We start from the raw sequence: 22678 nt of genomic DNA, 5'->3' as shown, positions 1-22678 counted from the left end.
AGAGTGTAATTACAATTGTGGGTTACACTTGGAGACAAGTTTCTGAGAAACACAATATGGCCACAGTGACAATGTGGCTAGGTCATGACAGCATGATGGCTTCTTCCTCACTCTCTGGGGTCACTTATTCTGACGGATGCTTATGTCCATGTCACAAGGACACTGATAATGTTTTTGTCCACCCAAGTAGGGTATAGGCTTCCTGGAGACAGAGGACAAAAAGCTGAGGCTCGTTCAAACTCCACTCACTCTATATGACTCAGCCATTGTCGAAAGGGAAAGGGAAGGGGTCCCCAGACTCAGTCAAGCCTTTAGATTCTCTCAGCCAAGATCCTACCTACAATCTCCTCAGAGATCCAAAGCCAGAACCAGTCAGCTAAAACACTCCCAAATGTCTGACCAACAGGAACTGTGAGGCAGAGTCCTTGCTTATTTAAGCTACTAAGTTTGAGGGTAACTTGAAGCCTACTAATAGGTAACTAATATACTTGCATTTATTCAATAAATACCAGTTGCGCCTACTTTGCCCTCCTCACTCCTAGGGCAACTGGAAAAATAAGGCATTAATTACCAGAGAGTGTAATTGTTGGACAATACTGACAAGTGTGCTAACTCCCAACCTGAATACGAGGAAACAACACCAAGTTTGCAAAGAAGGAAGAGGAAGCCCAGACATTGTTTCTGGAGAAGAGTGGAATCTACACTTAAGCAATGAGGAAAGTATACAACATAGTAGATAAATAGTCTGGAGATATAAATACTATAGCTCAACAAGAAAAAGAAACAACCCAATTAAAAAATGGATAAAGGAACAGATATTCCACCAAAGAAGACTTATACTTATGGCCTGTATGCACTTGAAAACATTAGTGTCAATAAACCACTTTGCACCCACTGACCAAAACAAGGATGCAAACATAGAAATCAAGGATGGCCAGGACATAGAGACATGGGAACTCTATGTGCTTCTGGGAGACGGAGGGAGGTGGGAATGATAGAAAATGTTGTAACCACTTTGGAAAGCAGTATGGAGGTTCCTCAAAAGACTCCACATAGAGCTCCCCTATGACCCAGCAATCCCACTTTTGGGCATTTACCTAAATGATCACAAACAAGGCCATACTATAGCTACCAGCACAATTATGCTCATTGTAGCATTATTCTAAGCTAAGATATGAAACCAACCCAGATGCCCCTCAGTAGATGAATGGATCAAGAAAATGTGGTATATATACACAATGGAATTCTATGCCTCCATCAGAAAGAATGACATTGCCCCATTTGTTAAGAAATGGAAAGACTTGGAAAAAATTATATTAAGTGAAGTAAGCCAGGCGCAAAGAAACATAGGTCCCATGGTTTCCCTTATTTGCAATATCTAGTATACGTCTGAGTCAAGCAGAAAAGGTCAGATAAGTTGATGTTAGAGAAATGAACCCTAAGATATGTATTCAAATGTTTATTTCTTTCATGCAATTGTTTCTAACATATTTATAAGATTACTTCTTTGTTGATTTGTATGTCCCTCCCCCATGGTATAACCCCTGCTTTCACTTGTGGAGGGGAAGGGAAAAAACAAATCGCTTTAAATAGGGATACAGGTGGACCCATTGCAACAATGAAATGTACAAGTCGTTATGTTAAAAAAGGAACTTTACAACTTTGGGGGGGGAGGTGGATTCAGTGTGGGGGGGAAGGATGGAAAGGGATGGGAAAGGGAAACAAAGGAGGAGGCTACAATACTTGATAAGAAATGTATTCATTATCTTGCCCATGTAATTGTAACCCCTCTGTACAGTATTTTCACAATTAAAAAAAAAAAAAGAAAATGTTGCAGTCACTTTAAAAAACAAGTGTAGTGGATCCTCAAAAACATGTGCATGGTTACCGTATGATTCAGCAATTCTCTTTTCAAAAGAATTAAAAACAGAGACCCAGATATATATGTTCCAATATCTCAGCAACAGGTTTTATAACAAGATATACAGGTTTTACAGGATATACCTGAAATGTCTCTTGAGAAATATCTGAACAAAATATGGTAAGTATGTATGTGTACATATGTGCGTATGTATATATATATATATATATATACATATATATATATATATAAAATGGAATATTACACTACCCTAAAATAAGGTTCTAATACATGTTATAACATGACCTTAAAAACTTCCTAAGTACAAAAAGCCATGTATAAAAAACAAATATTTTATTATTTCACTTACATGAAATAGTTAGAAAAGACAAACTCGTAGAGACAAAAACAGAATAGATATTACCCGAGCCCGAGGGGAGGAGGAAATTGCTGCCTAACGGATACAGAATTCGTGAGTCATTGAAAATTTCTTGAGATGATGAAAAAGTTCTGGAAATAGAAGTGATTAACACAAAACATTCTGAATGTATAAAATGATAGTGAATTATGTACTTAAATATTTGTGTACTTAAATATTATGTACTTAAATCTTTAGTTATGTATATTTACTAGAATTTAAAACATAAAGTTATTAAGATTCAAATCCCAAATTTAAGTATTATTTTTGAAACAGAATTCAATTAAGATCGAAGGCTTATTGCAACCAAGCTTTCAAATCCACACGAACTGGGAAGAGCCCTATCTTCAAAGTATATGCCAACATGAAAATAAAACATTCCCCTCCCTACCCATGTTAAAGAAGCCTATAAATGAACCCAGAGGATATCTGCTTTGATGGAACAAGTTAGGCATTCAATCCAAGTGAAACTTGCAAAACTCTGTAGAAACAAAAGCCAAGCACATTGAAGCTTGAGGCCTTCAGTATCTATTTTTATTCTACTTCTATTTCCACATCTCTTTACAACAGTTTAAAAATGCAGCTCTCAAGTGAAAAAAATGTTAACAATGAAAACTGCAGAATAAAAAGAAAACAAAAAACAAAACACCTCAAACTCATAGAATCTCCTAAGTGTAGAAACTTTTTAGTGTGCAAATCTGAACTAACAGGAACTGGGGAAGAAGGGAGGAGAGATCTAATTATAGAAAAAACACATACCCAAACAATGTGTCTTAAGCACTGGCATTGGCAAGAGGTGCAAAACCAATTACTTACCATGCTGCTTTCTAATCATGAATGCTACTATTTTCCACAAACTAATAAAGAACCTCTGTTTCATAATAAACTAACCCTGAAATTACAGCTGATGTTCCTAACCACAAAACTAGAGCCTTGTCATATATTTAAGGGCAAGTATTAATTATAAGGAGTTCATGCTTTATTATCAGTCTGGCTAGCTAGAAGAAAACCATCTTTTTGTGGAAAGGCTGTAATTTCAGAAAACAGACATGAAAACAACAGGTCAAAAAACAAGTCACATTCAGTCCACTAAGGCAGTTCACAAGAGATGGCTACAAGAAAAGTCATGCACAGAGACCCAAGCAGCAACAGGCCTTGATGATTTATCCCAGTCCTCTCCATCCACGTCTGTCTAGTTATGATCATCACCACCGCAAGTCTCAATAAAGGAAAAAGCCAAATCCACACGTGACTTAAGTAAATTATGCATACCATCAGATATATATTTTCCTTCTTGCCTTCTCAGGTGAAGGCTTTTCAGAAGAATACTTCAGCTCAGATTATCACTATCAACCCCTGGTACCAGCAAGAGGCTGGTAGTGATAAGCCTACTCCTTAGGTAGTAGGGAAAATCCAATTAAAATACTACTTAGAATAGCTTGAATACGTTCCAAACAAAAATAAAATAAAAAGAAGACAACCCAGAGCTTTTGTGATTTCTAGTAATTCTTTCAAATTAATCAGGGACACTTGATAAACTGAAATTTAATGTATGAATTAATAAAGTAATTTCTATAGAACCTAGCAAATGAAGGCAATATTGTAGTTTAAAACAGAGTATAAAACTGCATTGGGAAAATTCAAATTTTTTAATATTTTCTGTGTACATTTAGATTTTGTCTAGCAAAACAGTATACTATCTTCCCAGACTCATTAATAAAATGGGTTTGCTGCTTCTACTCTAATAATACTAAACAGGGGTAAAAGAAAAGCCAAAGTAATCTCATTTATAATGACCTGAAATGAAAGCTATAACTGAATGCAGCAGTTTTATCAAGTCTATGAATTATTTGCTAATTTGTAGAAACATAATTAGTCTTTGGTATGTTACCCTTCTATCTCTTTTCTATAGACTTCGGACTTGTGGGATGAGGGAGTTCCAGAAGCTTTAAGAACTCAGATGGTTGCCAAAGCCAGTGAAAAGAAGCCAAAAACCTGAAAGTGAAAGCCTATAAGGCTAGAGCAAGCTTTTTTAAAATTTTTTACTGTTATTATAAAGCTTTTTTATAAAAATGTATTGTTATTATAAAGCTTTGTTATTTATAAAAATATATTGCCATTAAAAAGCTTTCTTCTTTACAAAGATTACTTACTACTATTGAAAACCTATAATCCAGGTTATTCAATACTACATGTTAAAAGAATTGACAATTACCAAAGGTAGGTGATAGGGTACACAAATGTTCGTTATAAAGATGTGTGAAATCTTCTCTAATAAAAAATTAAAAATAGGGGGCTGGGAAGGTGGCTCAGTGGTAGAATGCTTGCCTTGCAAGCATGAGGCCCTGGGTTCGATTCCTCGACACCACATAAGCAAAAAATAAAAAGCCGGAAGTGGCGCTGTGGCTCAAGTGGTAGAGCGCTAGTCTTGAGCTGAAGAGCTGAGGGACAGCGCCCAGGCCCAGAGTTCAGGCCCCACGACTGGACCCAAAAAAAAAAAAAAAGTTAAAAATAAACTGGTCACCGGTGGCTCATATTTGTAATCCTAGCTACTCAAGAGGCTGAGATCTGAGGATCATGAATCAAAGCCAGCCCGAGCAGGAAAGTCCGTGAGACTCTTATATCCAATAAACTACCAAAAGCTGGAAGAGGCACTGTGGCTCAAATGGTAGTGCACTGTTGTAGAGTTGAGGGACAGCGCCCAGGCCCAGGTTTCAAGCCCCTCAAATAAATGAAAAAGTAAAAATAAAATGAAAAAACTTGTATATTCTATAAATGAAATGACAGATTTTTGTTCAAATTTGAAATACAAAACTACAGAAGAGTGGTGATAAAGCACCTAGAATTTTTGTAGTACAAATAACTACCTCATTCCTACTAAACACAGCAAATCCTTTGTTTTCTATTATTCAAAAATGTCAGAGTAATAATAGGAATCATTAATACATATGACTACATAAAAATAACTTTGAATGGCAAAACCACCATAAGTAATGTCAAAAGACAAATGAGAAAATAACTGCAATATATATTACAAAGAACTACTAGTATACAAAGAAATTCATGACTAAAGTCTAAAATTCCTAAGAAAACAAAAAATCATATGAAGTCATCTTCCTCTATATACATATATATTGTTTTTGAGAATAAATATTTTTATTAGCAAATATTATTGCATAAGAAGTTTCTCACACATGAATTGGATAAACTTTTATCACACTCATTTCTTAGCCTTTTAGAATGGCAAAAAAATCAAGAGCTTGACAATACAGACAATACAGAGGCTGCCTGTTAGGGTATTATTTTGAGGTTCTGGCTTCAGTGATAAAGATGAAAGAATTCCTAAACTATTTTGGATGATATTTATATAACATAAATAAGTTAAAATGGTGTTCTTGAACAGAACCGTATTCTCACTATAGAAAAGGGAAGGATTGAAGGTATTAAAGTGAATTTGTATTAAAAAAACACAAACATATTCACAATACATCCTTATATCACAGGCATGCTGATACAAGTCATACATATATGTATATAAAAGCATGTATAAACTATAAATGAAGTAAGGCACCAATGGTTCATACGTGTAATCCTAGCTACTCAGGACACTGAGATGTAAGGATCATGGTTCAAAGCCAACCTGGGCAGAAAAGTCCCTGTGAGACTCCAATTAACCACTCAAAAATTCAAAGTAGCACTGTGGTTCAAGTGGTAGAAAGCTAGCCTTGAACACAAAGAGAGGCTCAGAGACAGCGCCCAGGCCTTGAGTTCAAGCCCCACAACCAACAACAACAAATACTATATGTATGTATGAAAAAAGATATTTGATATACATGTATGTGCTATGCATGAACAGACACAAAAATCATATATATCTATATACGAATGTATAGGTACATGTTACAAGCACATGTATTTTCTAACTCTGTTCCATGAATGGGCTCAGAAGCAAAGATATACAGCAGCCATGCAGATCCTTGTTTCTAATACCAATCGTCAAGAAGGAACTACGGCTCTTAGAGGAGAAATTACTGACTCCAAGTGCTGGGCAAGAAAAGCATAAAAAGAACCTTGTGAGAAAGGATGAAAATAATGACGTGCTCAAAACTAAAGTGATGGAGGCACATAGAAGGCACAGGAGCCAGTATGATGAAAGTCCCACCCATGAGATCTGGAGCAATGTGAGCACCAAAACATTGAAGGACGGTAACCAACTGTTAACTATTAGGGGATAAACAGAAAACCTTGAGTTCATACCAAAAACAAATAAAACATATACAAATAAATAAAAGAATGTTGAATAATTAGCAACTAGTAAATGTGGAGGGAGTTGGCTGAGAAGGCAAAAAGATGATCATTTTACAACCATAATAGTAAAGACTGATTCACACAGGTGTCATCCATGGATACACCATATAGGAGATGAAGTATTTTAAGGGCAGTATATTTTGTCTTGAAATGCCTCGCTTATTAGTTCCAAAGGAAATGCAATAACTACACAGTGAAGAAATGAAACAATGAACTAGATGTTCAAAATGTACATTTCAAATGAGAGGCAGAACATCATGCAACTTTCCAAAGTCATATGTTAAGAAAGTCATATTCTTTATGTAATATTCTGTCCAGAAATGTAGAACTTGAAACCTTACCAGAAGAAAACATCAGAAAAACTAACAATGAGAAACATGTGTTTAAAGGAATAACAATGAGAAACATGTGTTTAAAGGAAAGAGGACCATATACTTTCAAAATGTCTCTTAAAAAAAAAAAAAAATGACAGGGCTGGGAAGGTGGCTCAGTGGTAGAGCACTTGCCTTGCATGCCTGAGGCCCTGGGTTCAATTCCTCAGCACCACATAAGCAAAAAGAAAAAAGCCGGAAGTGGCGCTGTGGCTCAAGTGGTAGAGTGCTAGCCTTGAGCTAAAGAGTTCAGGCCCAGGCCCAGAGTTCAGGCCCCACGACCGGACCAAAAAAAAAAAAATGACAAAGAGTGTGAAGAACTATTCCAGATTAAAGGACAGTAAAAAGCTGTCATATCAGCCGGACGCTGGTGGCTCATGCCTGTGATCCTACCTACTCAGGAGGCTGAGATCTGAGGATCACAGTTCAAAGCTAACCCAGCAAGAAAGTCACTGAGACTCTTAACTCCAATTAACCACCAGAAAACCAGAAGTGACGCTGTGGCTCAAGTGATTGAGTGCTCGCCTTGACTTGAAGAGCTCAGGGACAGTGCCCAGCCCAGAGTTCAAGCCCCATGGCCAACTAAAATAAAGAAAAAAAAAAAAAAAAGATATTACATCCTCTAACTGGTGTACGAACGGGAAAGAAGATTGCTAAAAAGGATAGGTAGTCAGTTGATAACAAACTAGAAAATAGCTAGTAGGTTAAATAAAAAGTATTATAACAGTATAAAGTATACCAATTGAGGTGTTTTGCCTGTTAAACTAAAAAATTATTCATATTCCTAAAATCTACAGGGAAAAATTTAGGACAAAAGCTATGGTTATAATCAAGAAAAAACATCCACACATATTTATGAATATAAAAACGTTTGTACATAAAGTGAATAATAATACAACTGAGACAAAATGCTAACAGCAGATATAGCGGCATTGATGTTCTTATTAATTTTGTGATTCTTCTGCAAGACTGAATTTATGAAAAAGAGTCAACTATGTTCAGAAACTAATATATTACTTTTCTCCCTAAAATCTATTCTTTTTTCTATAATTACTCTATAGCTGAAAAGGGCCACTTCTAACAAATCATCCAGCTAGAAAACTAGCAGTTAACCTAGATTACCCAATGGTTTCACTTCCTTTCCACCTTTTACCTCAACTCCCACACCCAAACAAGTAATATCCTAAGGAAATATTGTTTATACATCTTTTATTTTCTCTAAACACACTAAATTACCCCCCAGGAACTAATTAGCATCTCTCATTTGACTTACTGCTACAATCTTTAACATTCAGTTTCTCTACTCTTGGTCCTAAGTCCTTCTCTTCTACATACACTGCTACCCAGTCCTGTTTCCAATGAAATCAGACCATGCTCCTCTCTGAATTTCTTACTTATTCCTACATGTAAATAGGAAAGAATCCACTAGATCCCATTTACAAACTTCAACACTGATCAAATAGTTTACCTTGGCTCTTGAAGAACAAATACACAAAAGATACTGCACAGAGATTTAGTCATGAAACTACTGGAGCGTTCTTGGACCATATGGTAAATTAAAGCAACCAGAGTTCAATCAACAATAGTTCTTTCTACAAAAATAGCAAGGAGTAAGAATGAGAGGGAAGAGGAGGTAACAAAAAAGGGAAGAAAAGAAGGGAAAGGCAGAAAAATTGGAAGGGAAACAAAGGAAAGAAAAGGGAAATGGAAAGGCAGAAAACTGAAAAGTAGGGAAAGAAAGGAAATGTGGAAGGCCTAGGATTTCATAATTCAGTTCTCTAAAAGCTCAACATTTTGAGAATTCTCTCTCAATCATTCCTAATGGAAGAGTAAACTGAACATACCTAAAGAAAAATTATTTCTTTGTATCTTCATTATACTATGACATTTTATCAAAAATTACAAGTACTTGCGAACAATGCCCTTAATGAAGTGCTGAAAAATATAAGCAAACATGGAATTGATTCTATTACTTTCATTCTATAGGTTTTTAATTTTTTCTTTGTTTTCTTTTCCTTTTTCTTTCTTTCCTATTTTTTTTTCTTTTGTCACTCATGGGGCTTGAATTCAGGGCCTGGGCACTGTCCCAGAGCTGTTTTTGCTCAACGCTAGCACGTGTACCACTTAAGCCAAAGCCCACTTCTGGTTTTTTCTGTGATTTAATTGGAGATAAGAGTCTTACAATCCGGGCGCCAGTGGCTCATGCCTGTAATCCTAGCTACTCAGGAGACTGAGATCTGAGGATCAGAGTTCAAAGCCAGCCCAGGCAGAAAAGTCCATGAGACTCTTATCTCCAATAAACAACTAGAAAACCGGAAGTTGCGCTGTGGCTCAAGAGGTAGAGCGCTCGCCTTGAGCTGAAGAGCACAGGGACAGTGCCCAGGCCCAGAGTTCAAACACCACGACCAACCAAAAAAAAAAAAAAAAAAAAGAGTCTTACAGACTTTGCTCCCTGGACTGGCTTTTTTTTTTTTTTTTTTGTCGGCCGTGGGGCTTGAACTCTGGGCCTGGGCGCTGTCCCTCAGCTCTTCAGCTCAAGGCGAGCGCTCTACCACTTGAGCTACAGCGCCACTTCCGCTTTTCTGGTGGTTTATTGGAGATAGGAGTCTCACAGTCGCTCCTGCCCGGGCTGGCTTTGAACCGCGATCCTCAGATCTCAGCCTCCTGAGTAGCTAGGATTACAGGCGTGAGCCACCAGCGCCCGGCCCTGGACTGGCTTTTGAACTGTGATGCCAAAATCTCAGTCTCCTGAGTGGCTAGAATTATAGGCATGAGCCACAAACACCTAGCCTGGTATTCAATTTCTTAGTTCAAGGAATCATAATCTAACTACATATAACAATGTATTCATACAACACATGTATCAGTAATAGGTTTTAGTAGTTTTTAATTATGAACTCAAAGCTGCACAATAGCAACACATCAAATATTTTATGAATATAAATATTCCCTTGGCATCTCACACCAATATAAAACAGATGACAAAATATATAGTCTTACTAAAAAATTTAATACTCAGGATAAAAAAAAAGTTACAGGTCTTTTCCAATATACAAAGGAAAAGAAAAGTGTGTGTGTGTGTGTGTGTGTGCGTGCGTGTGTGTGTGCGTGTGTATGTGTTTTGGTACGTGCGTGTGTGTGTGTGTGTGTGTGTGTGTGTGTGTGTGTGTGTGTGTGTGTGTGTGTGTGTGTGTGTGTGTGTGTGTGTGTGTGTGTGTGTGTGTGTGTGTGTGTGTGTGTGTGTGTGTGTGTGTGTGTGTGTGTGTGTGTGTGTGTGTGTGTGTGTGTGTGTCGGTACTGGGAACTGAACTCAGGGCCTGAGTACTGTCCCTGGGCTTTTTTGCTCAAGGCTAGCAATCTGTTCTACCACTTGGCCATAGCTTCACTTCCAGCTTTTTGGTTATTAATTGAAGACAAATTCACAGACTTTCCTGCCTGGGCTGAATTTGAACCAGGATCCTCAGATCTCAGCCTCCTGAGTAGCTAGGATTCCAAGCGTGAGCCACTAACACCCAGCAGGATAATAATCTTAAAAGAAATAATCACTTGAAGCATGAACTCCTTTCTCCACACACAAAAAAATTTTAAATCTCATCTATTTAGTACTTTTATGACAAATAACAAATATTTGTCCTTATACCTTGAAATAACATATATGGAAAGAAAGAGAAAGATTTATAAAAGATAGGCTATCGTTTGGATTTCTGTAGGTTTAAGCCTGAAAATATATAGGTAATAGAAAAAAGCATACAATTTTTCATGCAATAAAGCTTTTTAATTTACTCTTCACACATGGTACTTAAAGAATTAAAAGACAGCCCCAAATGAGTTTTTGTGGCTTATCTTCTGTTCAGCAGGGGAAAATACTAAGAGATCTTGGAGAATTCAAAGTCAATTTTTTCTGGCTCTTTAGGGGGAAACCATCTTCAAATTTTGGAATGACAGAGTTAAAAATAACTCACCTGAAATCTGCCATTCAAAAGCACTTGAAAAAAAAAAAGCACTTGAAAAACAGTAAGTACAATATACTTTGACTTTTGTGCTGATTCTTAAACATGGAAAGAAATTCCCAGATGAAAGATGGCCTCTCTACTAAAAGGAAAACAGCTTTCTTATCATCAGGAATAAACAGCTAAGGCCAAGGAAATCTGTGCAAACGAACCTCTAGACCTTACTCTTCCCTTCCTGACCACCTCTCCACTTAACCTCTGCCCAAGTAAGTCTGTTTGACTAGTCACATTCTTTGTACACCCAATTCATTATGTAAATATTCTACTCTAACTGCTTTAGTCTTTACTACTTTCTGAGGGCTTTTGAGCCATGTAACAAACCTGTTATGGACTTAATACAAAATGTGTCCCAAAGGCTCATACGTGGAAGGTTTACTCCCTAACTGGTGGCACTGTTGGAAGTACGACACTGAGGGTATGTCTTACCAGGCTATCTTACCTTTGCCCTGGTCCCTTCTTGCCTTCCTTTTCTCTCTGTCTGCTTCCTGGCAGCTTGAGGTGAATAATTTTGTTCCATTACACCTTCTGCCATGGTATTTTGCCTCACCAAGCCCATCATGGACTGAAACTTCAAAAATACTAAGCCAACAGAATCTGCCCTTTTTAAGTTCTCTTAGGTATTTGTTACAGAGACCAAAAAAACTGATCAACATGTAACAATGAGTTTGTATGCTTTCCTGCTATCAATCTGTCATGTATCAATTTATCCTCCAGCCTATCACTACCCTATGAAGAAGATGGACGTGAAATTTTGCCTCCCCTACAGGAGAAAAGATAATCAGATATATAATTAAGTTCTTACCATCTGTGACACGTTAACGATACTCTGCAGCTGGTTCAATACACTATGTCCCAAAACATGAAAAATAAAAACTGCAGTTGTATAAGAGAATGATTCTAATCCTATGAGCTAGATACTATTCTTCTTACTGTCAAACTGTAAAACCTGTGACAGCTTATTTTGTTTTTATAAAAACATTTATAAATATAACAAATTCCTCTAAGCTACATCAAAAGGAAAAGGATTTGGGCTATAAATATATTCACATAGATAAACACACTGATGCTAATATACACACCTGAAGGAATGAAAGAATTATTTTTTATACATAGAGTTTTAAGTAATTACGTTTTTTTTACTTAACTATTCAATTTTCTTAAAAAGATGGTCTCTAAAATGTTATTTTCTAGCCTCTTAGGACACCAGTATTGCAGACTCCTACAATTTAGACTGAATAGACCTAAATACAAGGATTTACATCCATGTTTTATTTCCTAAGCATCAGCTAAGGTTTTATATAAAATTTAATCTTTACAAAGGGATTTCACATGTATTTTACTATTTAACCTCTCCCAAGATACTAATTCATCCCAAGTAGCTACCACCTTCTAGGCTCATTCACAATACTCACTCAGCACTGATATGAACTATCTCTTTAGTCCTAATAACAATCAAATGAAGTAGACACCATCCATCTCCTTTTCATGAAGAGATTAAAGAGATTTAAAACTGGCTGAGTGCCAGTGGCTCACACCTGTAATCCCAGCTACTTAAGAGGCTGAAATCTGAGAATTGAGGTTCAAAGTTGCCAGGGCAGGAAAGTCCATGAGACTCTTATTTCCAATAAACCACTAGAAAACTGGAAGTGGTGCTGTGGCTCAGAGTGGTAGCATACTAACCTCAAGCAGAAGAGCTCAGGAACAGTGCCAGGGCCCTGAGTTCAAGTCCTACAACTGAAAAAGAAAAAGGGAAAGGAAAGGAAAGGCAAAAGGGAAAGGAGAAGGGAAAAGGAAAAGGACAGGAAAGGGAAAATGGCAGGAAAGAACAGGACAGGAAAGGAAAGGAGGGGGCTGGGAAGGTGGCTCAGTGGTAGAGCACTTGCCTTGCATGCATGAGGCCCTGGGTTCAATTCCTCAGCACCACATAAACGCAAAGAAAAAAGCCGGAAGTGGCTCAAGTGGTAGAGCGCTAGCCTTGAGCTGAAGAGCTGAGGGACAGCGCCCAGGCCCAGAGTTCAGGCCCCATGACTGGACCCCCCCAAAAAAAAAGAAAAGGGAGGGAGGGAGGGAGGGAGGGATGGAAGGAGGGAGGGAGGGAAGGAAGGAGGGAGGGAGGTGAAAAGTAAAGAAAAAAGAAAAGAAAAGTTGTGTAGCTAAGATATTAGCCTAGTGCCCAGCAGATGGAGACTTCTCCAAAGTCCTTCCATACATTATCATCTCAGGAAGCAGTCAGAGGCTCAAGGTACCTGAACTGTTATTTAGCTAGTATTTGTAGGAAAAGGAATTCAACCCAAGATCTGATTCTCAATCTCTTCCCACTAGCATGACCTACAGTCATAAAGAAAAAAAGAGAAGAGCCAAAATACAAGGTCTCATTACTCCAAATTTGTCCTTCAAAATATAAAACTCTTAAAATCCTATGTACACTTCCACAGAAAACATTACATCACGCTTACAAATGGTCTCCTTGGTTCTTCAATGGTGGCTTAGCTGACTTAGGTTCTTATGCCTGCTAAGGTCAGTGCAGAGAATCTAACAGTGCTTCTTCATTCATTGAACCTTGCAGCCAAACAGAGTAGACATTTGACTCTAGAGGGCCCAATCCTCTCCCCATTTACTAAAGGACTCTGATAATGGCATGCCTTGGGGTCATGTACATTCAACCACCTTCTTTCCCAGAACTAGTTGCCAGTGCTTTTTCACTCCCTGAAAGAAATCTCCCTTAATTGTTCACCCATGCTAACCTTAGACAAACAGTAACTTCTTCCTGTTCCTATTCTAATTCCCTGGGGAAATGTTTTGCTTGTGTCTCATGACACCAATGACTAAGAATATTTTCCAACCTCACTTGGGCAGACTCCAGAAAGAAAGAAAGAAAATGTAAGTTTCTCCATAAATACTGATTTATATTCTCTTCAAAAAGCAAACAAGGTGCAGTGGTTCATATCTGTAATCCAAGCACTTGGGAGGCTGAGGCAGTGGCATGATTCTCCTCTCCCCACCTCTCCCTTTGTAAAGTATCTTTTTTTCAGCCACAATATTACTATGTATTCCAGTCTGGAACTGAATTACCACACTTGTGTTTTCATGACAAGTTTCTCAACTTTTCCATCCATTATACCATATTAGATATGTATTCTCTTCCTCATACCTTCTTAGAGAACCTGCCCTTACCCCACTGAAAATGAAACTCATTTGTGAGGGCTAGAGGCATGGCTCAAATGGTAGTAAGCTCAAGGCCATGAGTTCAAATCCCAATTCTAGCAAAAGGAAAGTAGCAAAGGAAGGAAGGACAGAAGGGAGGGAGGGAGGGAGGGAGGGAGGAAGGGAGGGAGGAAGGGAGGAAGGGAGGGAGGGAGGGAAATTTACTGTGAATATATAACTGAGCTCTTCTGAGAAAAGTTTACTGGATGGTTCTGAACACCCATTCAGAACATGAGACCATGGAACTCACTAGGGTAATTACCCAGAGGGCTGCTGGCTAGCTGAACATAACTAACCACAACTGACCACTGAACACTGATAAGAAAGCTAAGCAAGCTATTTCATGGAAACAAGAAGAAAGGCAGGACCCCTCTAATTCTAGCTACTCAGGAGGCTGTGATTTGGAGGATCACAGTTTAAGGCCAGCCCAGGCAGAAAAATACACTATTCATATCTCAAAAAAATCAGCTAACTCTAGAAAAAGAACCAGAAAAGTGGACAGCTAAAAACAGTCCTCTGGAAGCCTAGCTATATGTTTTTTGAATTCTGTACTATTTGTCATCAGGATAACTATTTTCAAGTCAACTTTCCAAAACTAGGCATAGTATTACATCCCTATAATTCTAGAACTTGAGAGGCTAACACAGAAGGATCAAGAGATAAGGTCCATGTGTACTATACAGTGAGACGCCATCTCAAATATAAAAAGAAAATTCTTTAAAAACTTTAGATTTCAAACTTCCAAAGGAAACTAATATACTAGACAACAAGGATATGTTTAGGACATAGAAAAGCCTGAGGTTCAATTACAAATCAATAGAATCTCCCTCAAAACAGGATGTTAACCTTACACAGGGTCAAAGGAGAGAGAACAAGTCCTTGGGTTTAAAATACTTCCTTCCTGTGCCATTTTCTTACTTTTCTCAGCAATAGGAGAAAAACATTTGAAACAAGTTTAATATGATGAACATTTCATTTATTGCCTCAAAAACAAAAGTCAACTACAGTAGCAAGAAAAAGAAAATACTTCTTACTTTTTTGGGGGTAAAGGAGTAAGTAAACAAAGCCTTTTCTTGTGCTCAAACCAGAACTGAAAGCCCTGGGGCCAGATCGCACATTTCAATCCTGGCTTCCTTCCTAATCCGATGAGCTTGAGCATCTTCTGCTGTTCTTAATAATATAAATCAGGGTACACCTATCACAATTTATCTCACCGAGTTGATAGGAAGAATAAATGATGTAAAGTACATTTTTAAAACCTAGGAAAAATAGATGGTAGCTTCTATTAATATTGTTTTTTTATTATCATTAGCTATTATTCAGATAAAGTAGGTGGATTTTAAATTTATCTGTGACATTATAAAATTCTTTAAACAAGGCTATTCTTTAGCAGCTACAGTCAATGAAAGCCAAAGAAACACAGAGGAGATAAAGATAATCCTAAATAAAAAGTTTAATCTCCCACACAGTCTAAATGCAGAGTAAGACCAGGCAGAGTAAGCTACTTTCCGAAAACATTGTGAAGACTTTCTTCCAATGACCCTTGTTCATACAAAATAAAATCTCATTCTTGAATGATCAATCTCAAAACACTGCAAAGAATTAGGATTATCTACTAATGTTGGAAGAAGGTAACGATTTTGATTTGATTGTCTTTTAGCAGGTATACAAAGGACCTGCCATTTAACAAAGCAGTTTATGAATACAGTGCATCTTGACCAATGTCACCCCTTCCAACATTCTCACCCATCCCTCTCCACTCACCCCTTTACTCACTTTTCTTAATTTTGTAGGATATACATTGAATTCCTGACTGCATTCTCTTCACTTCTCTTCATTCCCCTCACCCTTTGACCTTACCTCAACCCTTTTAAGTATCCATTTCCTGATATTTATTTTATTGGGCTTTGACTTTTTCTAAGGAAGATTTTTTTTTTTAAACAGTCCAAATCTTAAATCTGATCTCAAGAAGGCTGAATTTTGAACCATGAGTGGTTCAGGGGTGATTACAAAACCTTCATTTCTGAGGCTTTTAGAAACATTTCTTGCACTATTACAAATCTCTTAATTTTTATAAGAAAATAAAATGATTTGGTTAAAAAAGTAAATTGTAAAAGAATCTTTATTTCAGGATGCTTTAAAATCAGGTAATTAACTCCCATCTTTCTACTAATTCAGCATATAGACAGACATATTCACAAAAATCATTCACATTCAAGCAAAGCCTGGTATCACTGGCCAGTAAGCCAGGCTGGACGCTCCATGCTCTGCTATGGAGGATCACAAGTTCAAGACCTACTGAGTGTACAGAGATATAGGCCAGCATGGGCATCTTGGTGAGACTGTCTTATTATTTTTTTTAAGTTAAAAAATTTAGAAAGAACTAAGAAGCCAGGCTCTGGTGGCTCACACGTATAATCCTAGCTACCCAGGAGGCTGAGATCTGAGGGTTGTGGTTCAAAGCCAACCTGGGCAGGAAAGTCTGAGACTCTTATCTCCATTTAACCCCCAAAAAGGTGGAAGTTGGGGCGTGGCTCAAATGGCAGGGTTTTAGCCAGCAAAAAAACTCAGGGACAATGCCCTGATCCCAGGGCTTATGTTCTCTCTTTCTCTCTCTCTCTCTCTCTCTCTCTCCTCCCCTGACACACACACACACACACACACACACACACATGCGCGCGCGTGCACGCGCACGCGCGCGCCACTGAGAATATTAGCTACTTGACAGAGCACTTGTTTAAATATGAAGTCCTAGGTTCACCCCAAGTGTGTATGTGTATGTGTATACACACAGACATAAAATTCAGTCAGTCAAAAACAATGAATCTGCACTTTCAAAGTATGATTCTAAGCAAGGCTTTGTGAGGGCACTCTCCCAAATACATATGAAAAATTATCATAATATCCTGAAAGCTTATGTTTAAGATCTTTGCCACTTCCTGTCTTCTTTCTGTATAAATTACATTGTCCAACACTTTCAAATTATGAGCTTTTATTTCTTTCTAGGTTTTCTGCAATGTTCATTTGTTTGTAACAGTGTCTCCCAGGGTCTCAAACCAGGTATTCTTCCTGCCCCAATCTACAGTGTTGAGATTTATAGGTATATACCATGTCCAGCTCAGTGATGGTTTTTGTAAATAGTATTTTCCTCTTTGACTCTAAAGCCTATAAAAAATTTATACAGTTTCCGCAGTTTTCATAATAAGAATAAGGTAAATTACCAACAAATCTCTTGGCTCAAATTAAAGTTTTTTGGCTTCTACACTATCATTTGTTTAAGAATAAGAATGCAATTCCCAAATCCTTCTTCACTGCTCTGGAACATCAGAACTTCAGTTTCTCAGCCTTTAGTCTCACGAGTGGAGGAGAGTCATGACTCACAGAACCCTCCTCAAGCCTTCAGCCTTCAGCCTTTCTCTGATTCTGAGCCCTTTGACCTTGTTGCTGAGCCACCAGCTTCTCTACTTCTCCAACTTACAGATGGCCTATAAGACTTCTTAGTCTCTGTAATAGAGCATATCAATTGCTTTAATAAATCCTTTATCTTATCTCCCTCTCTTCCTACCTCTTCAACAGAGAAACTAAGTTTAATATGAATAATATTTTAAAAATTGTGCACTTTGTGTATGTCCTCCTTCACACACTTCAAAGAAGATGTCTACCACTGCTCCCACCTCCTGGTGCTCACACAGTTAGCCCAATGAGCTCAGTGAGCTCGCTTCCCACAGCTGAGCATATTCCTTCCCCGCTCCACAGCTTAGCATGCTCCCTTCCTAGGCAACCTAGGTCCATTTAGTAAAGGCAGTAAATAATCAACTTCCAACCCCCTTTACGTTGGGATGGCACTTCTCTGGGGCAGCTACCACCATATAAGGCAACAAGAGCCCCTTGGAGTGACCTTCAGGTCTGGGCAGCTGCAGGGCCCCTTATCTACTATTTGGATGTATGGACAGTGGCCCACACATCCACAGCAGGGTCTCTGCCTTCTAGCCCCTTCTAGCCTCTCCTAAACCCCCTAGGTTATAAAGGTCGCCTCACACAATAGCCACTACTTCTCACTTCTCCCTTGTGAGAAGGGTTTTGCCTGCTCCTTTCCTGGCAATAAACGTTTCTTTGTTCTCTGTACCTGGATGTCTGCTGGTTTTCTGGCAAAGTCCAAATAAGCTAACACACACCCTCCTTGGAGGTTTGGACCAGTGTCTCACTCCTAACAAACAGAATATGACAAAAGTAACAGTATGTCACTTCCAGGATTACAAAAGCAGTACCTTTCATCCTGCTCACCATCTCTTGCTACCCTGTGATATAGAAGATGTTTCCAGGTTGTGAGCTGTTCTGTAAAAGACACTCACACAGCAAGGCAACAGGGTTGGCTTCTTGCAAACACCCTGCACAAGGAACGGTGGCCCTTGACCCAACAGACAATGAAGAACTAAAGGCTGTCAATGACCTTCTATGAGGAACAGAAGCAGATCCTCCTGCTGAACTTTCAAATCAGACCACAGCCCTAGCTTATGTGTTCAATGTAACTTTCTAACAGACCTTGAGTTACACTCAGATTCTTAATCAATAAAAAAAATGAATCAATCAAAAATTAATGTTTGTCCATTAAATTGTGGAGTAATGTATAATGTGGTGCTATAGTTTAAACTGTATTCCCTAACTCTTAGCATCTCAAAATGTGACTTTACTTGAAAACATTAAGTGCTACAGAAAGTTAAAAAGAAATTGTTAGGATAGGCTCTAATCCAGTACATCTAGGAAATCTGAACAGAGACAGAAGATAATGTGAAGAGCCATGGTTAACAAGAAGTCTGAAATAGCTTATTTCACCACAGACCTCAGAAGAAGGCAGCCTGGCCAATACCTTCATTTCACATGTCCAGCAATGTAGCACATGTATTAAGGCAACAAATTCTTATTTATGCCATAGTTTTCTTACAACAGGCTTAACAAATCAATTCATATAGCAATATATAACTAATACACATATTTAGTTTGAAATAGTTTTTGTCTTGTGGGTTATAGCTCAACGGAAGAGCATTTGCTTGATATTCACAAAGCCTGGTTTTGACCCCTGGCAACCCTAAATAAATAACTTATCAACAACATCAAAACTAGGCCCTGTAAAGGCTCAAATAAATGTCTAAAGATCTTTACTCAGAAAAAAAGATAATAATCCATGTCAGAAAATCTTAGGATCACAGATTTTTACTGAGCTGTGACTCTAAAATTAGGTTACATGATTTTAAAAATTTGATAATGAGGATGATATGCGAGGAATTGTTGGAACACAACTCTCAGAGCTACCACTATCATGAGCTCATTTTAAGATGGTAGTAAAGCAGGGCACATCTGTCTTCCAGCTACTCAGAAGACTAAGGCAATGAAAGGCATGTGAACCAGGAGTTTGATACCCACGTAGGTGACATAGATAATAAAGACTACAGTTTTTAAAAGATAGCAGGAGCTAAGGTCATTGAATGGATAAGAAGCAAATGGCAGAATTGGAATAAACTGAAGAGAAAAAGTGATTTATTCAAGATGACATTTTACAGCTGCTGAGCAGTGACTAAATTTAATGACATTCTCTCCTACATTCAGGTTTTTGCAAAAAGTCAAATCAAAAAAAAAAAGGTTTGTCTTTGGCCAGCTTTATCCATTCCTTGTAATGCTGTTATTTTATAAACATATATTCGATCATCTTCTTCCCTCTTCTAATCACAGTCTAACACAATTTCTTATTTTTTTTCCCTGAAACCCATAAAATACTGCCCTCCAATTCTAATACTTCTGCTGAGTTTATGTTCATGCTTTTAAGATATTTGTCCTCAAGATTCAAGTGCACAGAATTTGAGAAATATAGCTCCAGCTCAACTTTTTCTCCCTTTGACTCTATGGGATTTGACACTCATGCGGGTCTCAAGCTTGCTGAACAGTTTCTCCACTGCTTGAGCCACACCTCCTTCCCCTCCTTTACTTCTTCAGTTATTATCAGGTAAGACTCTCATATTTTTCCCCAGGCCAGGCCCACAATCTTCCAATTATACCATCCACATAACTAGGATGATAAGAGTATACTACCATGTCCTGCTTGTTTGTTGAGATAGGGTCTTGCTAACTTTTTGTTCAGGCTGGCCTTAAACCACATCCTCTTGATCTAACTGGAATTATAGGCATTAGCCACCATGAGTGGCTTAGCTCAGATTTTAATCATAACTAATCATCTGAAGGAATACTGGCACGCTAATTATTAACCACCCATATTTAGTAGGGATAAGTCACATCCTTTTCAGAAAGCAGACTTTGAAACAATGACCCCATGCAAAGTTTTCAATCCACCCTGCCTTAACCCTTGATTTGTCTAGGAATCAGTCTGTTCTGAGAAATCTGAGATGGTACAGTTAGGCCTTTATTTGGCAGTCTAAATGCAAAACACACAAAGCCTGGGAAGTGGTAACCACTACGGGTCCCATCACAAAGAAAGGAAACATGAAGACAGACAGTCCCCAGAGCAACAGAGAGGGACCTGGGCAGATGGGAGAGCCCTTTGCTGAGGGGCAGGGAAACCTGGCCCTGGGTTCTCATCACATTATAGCTACACAGCTTTCCTGAACACTCCCTGGCCCTTTCTTTGTTACACTAACTTGTGTTGATCTGTTAAAAAACTATCAAAAAGGTATCCTCTCCACAGCTGAAGAACGTTATTGAAGAATAATCCACAAAAAAAAATAAGCATTCCGCTGGGCACTGCTGGCTCACACCTGTAATCCTACCTACTCAGGAGGCTGAGATCTGAGGACCATGGTTCAAGGCTAGCTCCGGAAGTAAAGGCCAAGAGACTCTTATCTCCAATAAACCACTCCGAAAACTGGAAGTGGTGCTGTGGCTCAAGTGGTAAAGTGCTCTCCTTGAGCTGAAAAGTGAGGGACAGCGCCCAGGCCCAGAGTTCAAGCCCCACAAACCCCCCCCCCACATACACACAAAAGCTTTCTAATAACCACAAGATGAAAATAAAATTAAGGCATCTGGGTATGCAGAGTACTCTCCAATGCTTTGCCACACAACTCACTACTTCAACTGGTCACTCACAGTAACTACAACAGATTAAAAAGTTCCAAACACTAGGAGTAGAACTACTGAGAGTAGTTCCAGTCTATAATCCTAGCTACTCAGAAGGCTGAGGTCTGAAGATCTTAATTCAAAGCCTTTCTAGGAAAACAAAGCCAAGAGATTCTTATCTCCAATAAGTCACCAAAATATCACAATTGGAGATGTGGCTCAAGTGATAGACCACCAGCCCTGAGGGGAAATTAAAAAGGCAAAAAAAAGTTCTAAGCCCCAGTATCGGCACAAAGAAAAAGGGGGGGGGGAGGAAGGAAGGAAGGAAGGGAAGGGAAGGGAAGGGAAGAGAAGGGAAGGGAAGGGAAGGGAAGGGGGGAAGGGAGGAGGGAGGTTGGGAGGGAGGGAGGGAGGGAGGGAAAAACACAGATGGCCTCCAATTTGTGATGGTTTGACTTATATGACTTTTGTGTCTTTATGATGGCATAAAACCAGTTTATTAAAATGTTTGCTTTGCCTTTTTATCTTCTCCTAGGTAAGACAACACCCTTTCAGAGGTGGCAAGTCACAGCTCCTTGCCCACCATGAGATCATGAGTGTGGTTTGTACTGTGTGGCTAAGCTATAAAGTTCAATAGATCAGAAGCACCAAATACACTTACAAGTTATGGCATTTTCAATGTGTAATGGGTTAACACATCATACCTCAAGGAACATCTGAAGATTTTTCCAGGAAAAAAAGACAAAGAAAAGGATGCTTAAAAAACATCCTTGGCAGGTACCTACAATAAAAGCAATCAATGGTGTAAAGCCAGAATTGCAACTGAAGGTAATTTATATCAATTTAGTTTTTCTGTGCATAAAATTAAAAGCTGTCAAAGTTTACCCAGCCACCAGTGCTAAACCAGGACTGAAACCTAGGATTTTAGAAACACAGTTCAGAAGATTTGGTACTACTCAATAATACAGCAAAGACAATCATATGGCTAACTCTAGCTCCTTTTCCAACAGATTAAAAATAATAATAAATTTCTAAAACTGACCTGATTCTCTGTTCTGGGCTGGCATGAACCTGCAGAGATACAATAGGAAAAGCAGGCACTTTCTTCCTGAAGCACACCTGAAGAAGCACTACACCTGTGACGAAGGAAAGGAAAAGAGAACTCAGTTTGTATATTGAATATAAACTGACACAGCATCATCTATTTTCTACTAATTCTCATTACCTGTGGCTTTATTAATAGAACACATAAGAACAATTTAAGACATAAAATTTGCTATCAAATAGCTATAAAAATATTAAGGTCCTTCAAAGCTAGTCTCTATAAGCCATTTGGCTCAGTGACTTTGTCTGATAAGGAAACAGATGCAGAGAAAATTGTGCAAGGATTCAATGAAAATGCAGTTATACGATGGGAGAGCCAATTCTAAAGCCAACTCTCCTC

The 22678-nt window shown here is 38.3% G+C and overlaps 1 protein-coding gene across 8 annotated transcripts in view; it reads right to left on the bottom strand.

Moving 5' to 3' along the window:
- Wdfy3 (WD repeat and FYVE domain containing 3) overlaps positions 1–22678 on the bottom strand; it is a 272242-nt gene that overhangs the window by 224363 nt on the left and 25201 nt on the right. For 6 of the 8 annotated variants that reach the window (XM_070012518.1, XM_070012515.1, XM_070012513.1 and 3 more), the window contains one exon: positions 22277–22370. The gene's annotated coding sequence lies outside the window, so the exon portion shown is untranslated. Of the gene's footprint in view, positions 1–21895; positions 21917–21938; positions 22016–22276; positions 22371–22678 lie in introns of those variants that run through there. The other 2 variants (XM_070012519.1, XM_070012520.1) reach the window with 2 other exon arrangements.

This window comes from Dipodomys merriami, unplaced genomic scaffold, assembly GCF_024711535.1.
Source record: "Dipodomys merriami isolate MVZ:Mamm:240054 unplaced genomic scaffold, mDipMer1.0.p SCAF_9, whole genome shotgun sequence".
NCBI lineage: Eukaryota > Metazoa > Chordata > Mammalia > Rodentia > Heteromyidae > Dipodomys > Dipodomys merriami.
Note: the sequence above shows the minus strand (reverse complement) of the source record. Positions and strands in the feature narration are given on the sequence as shown.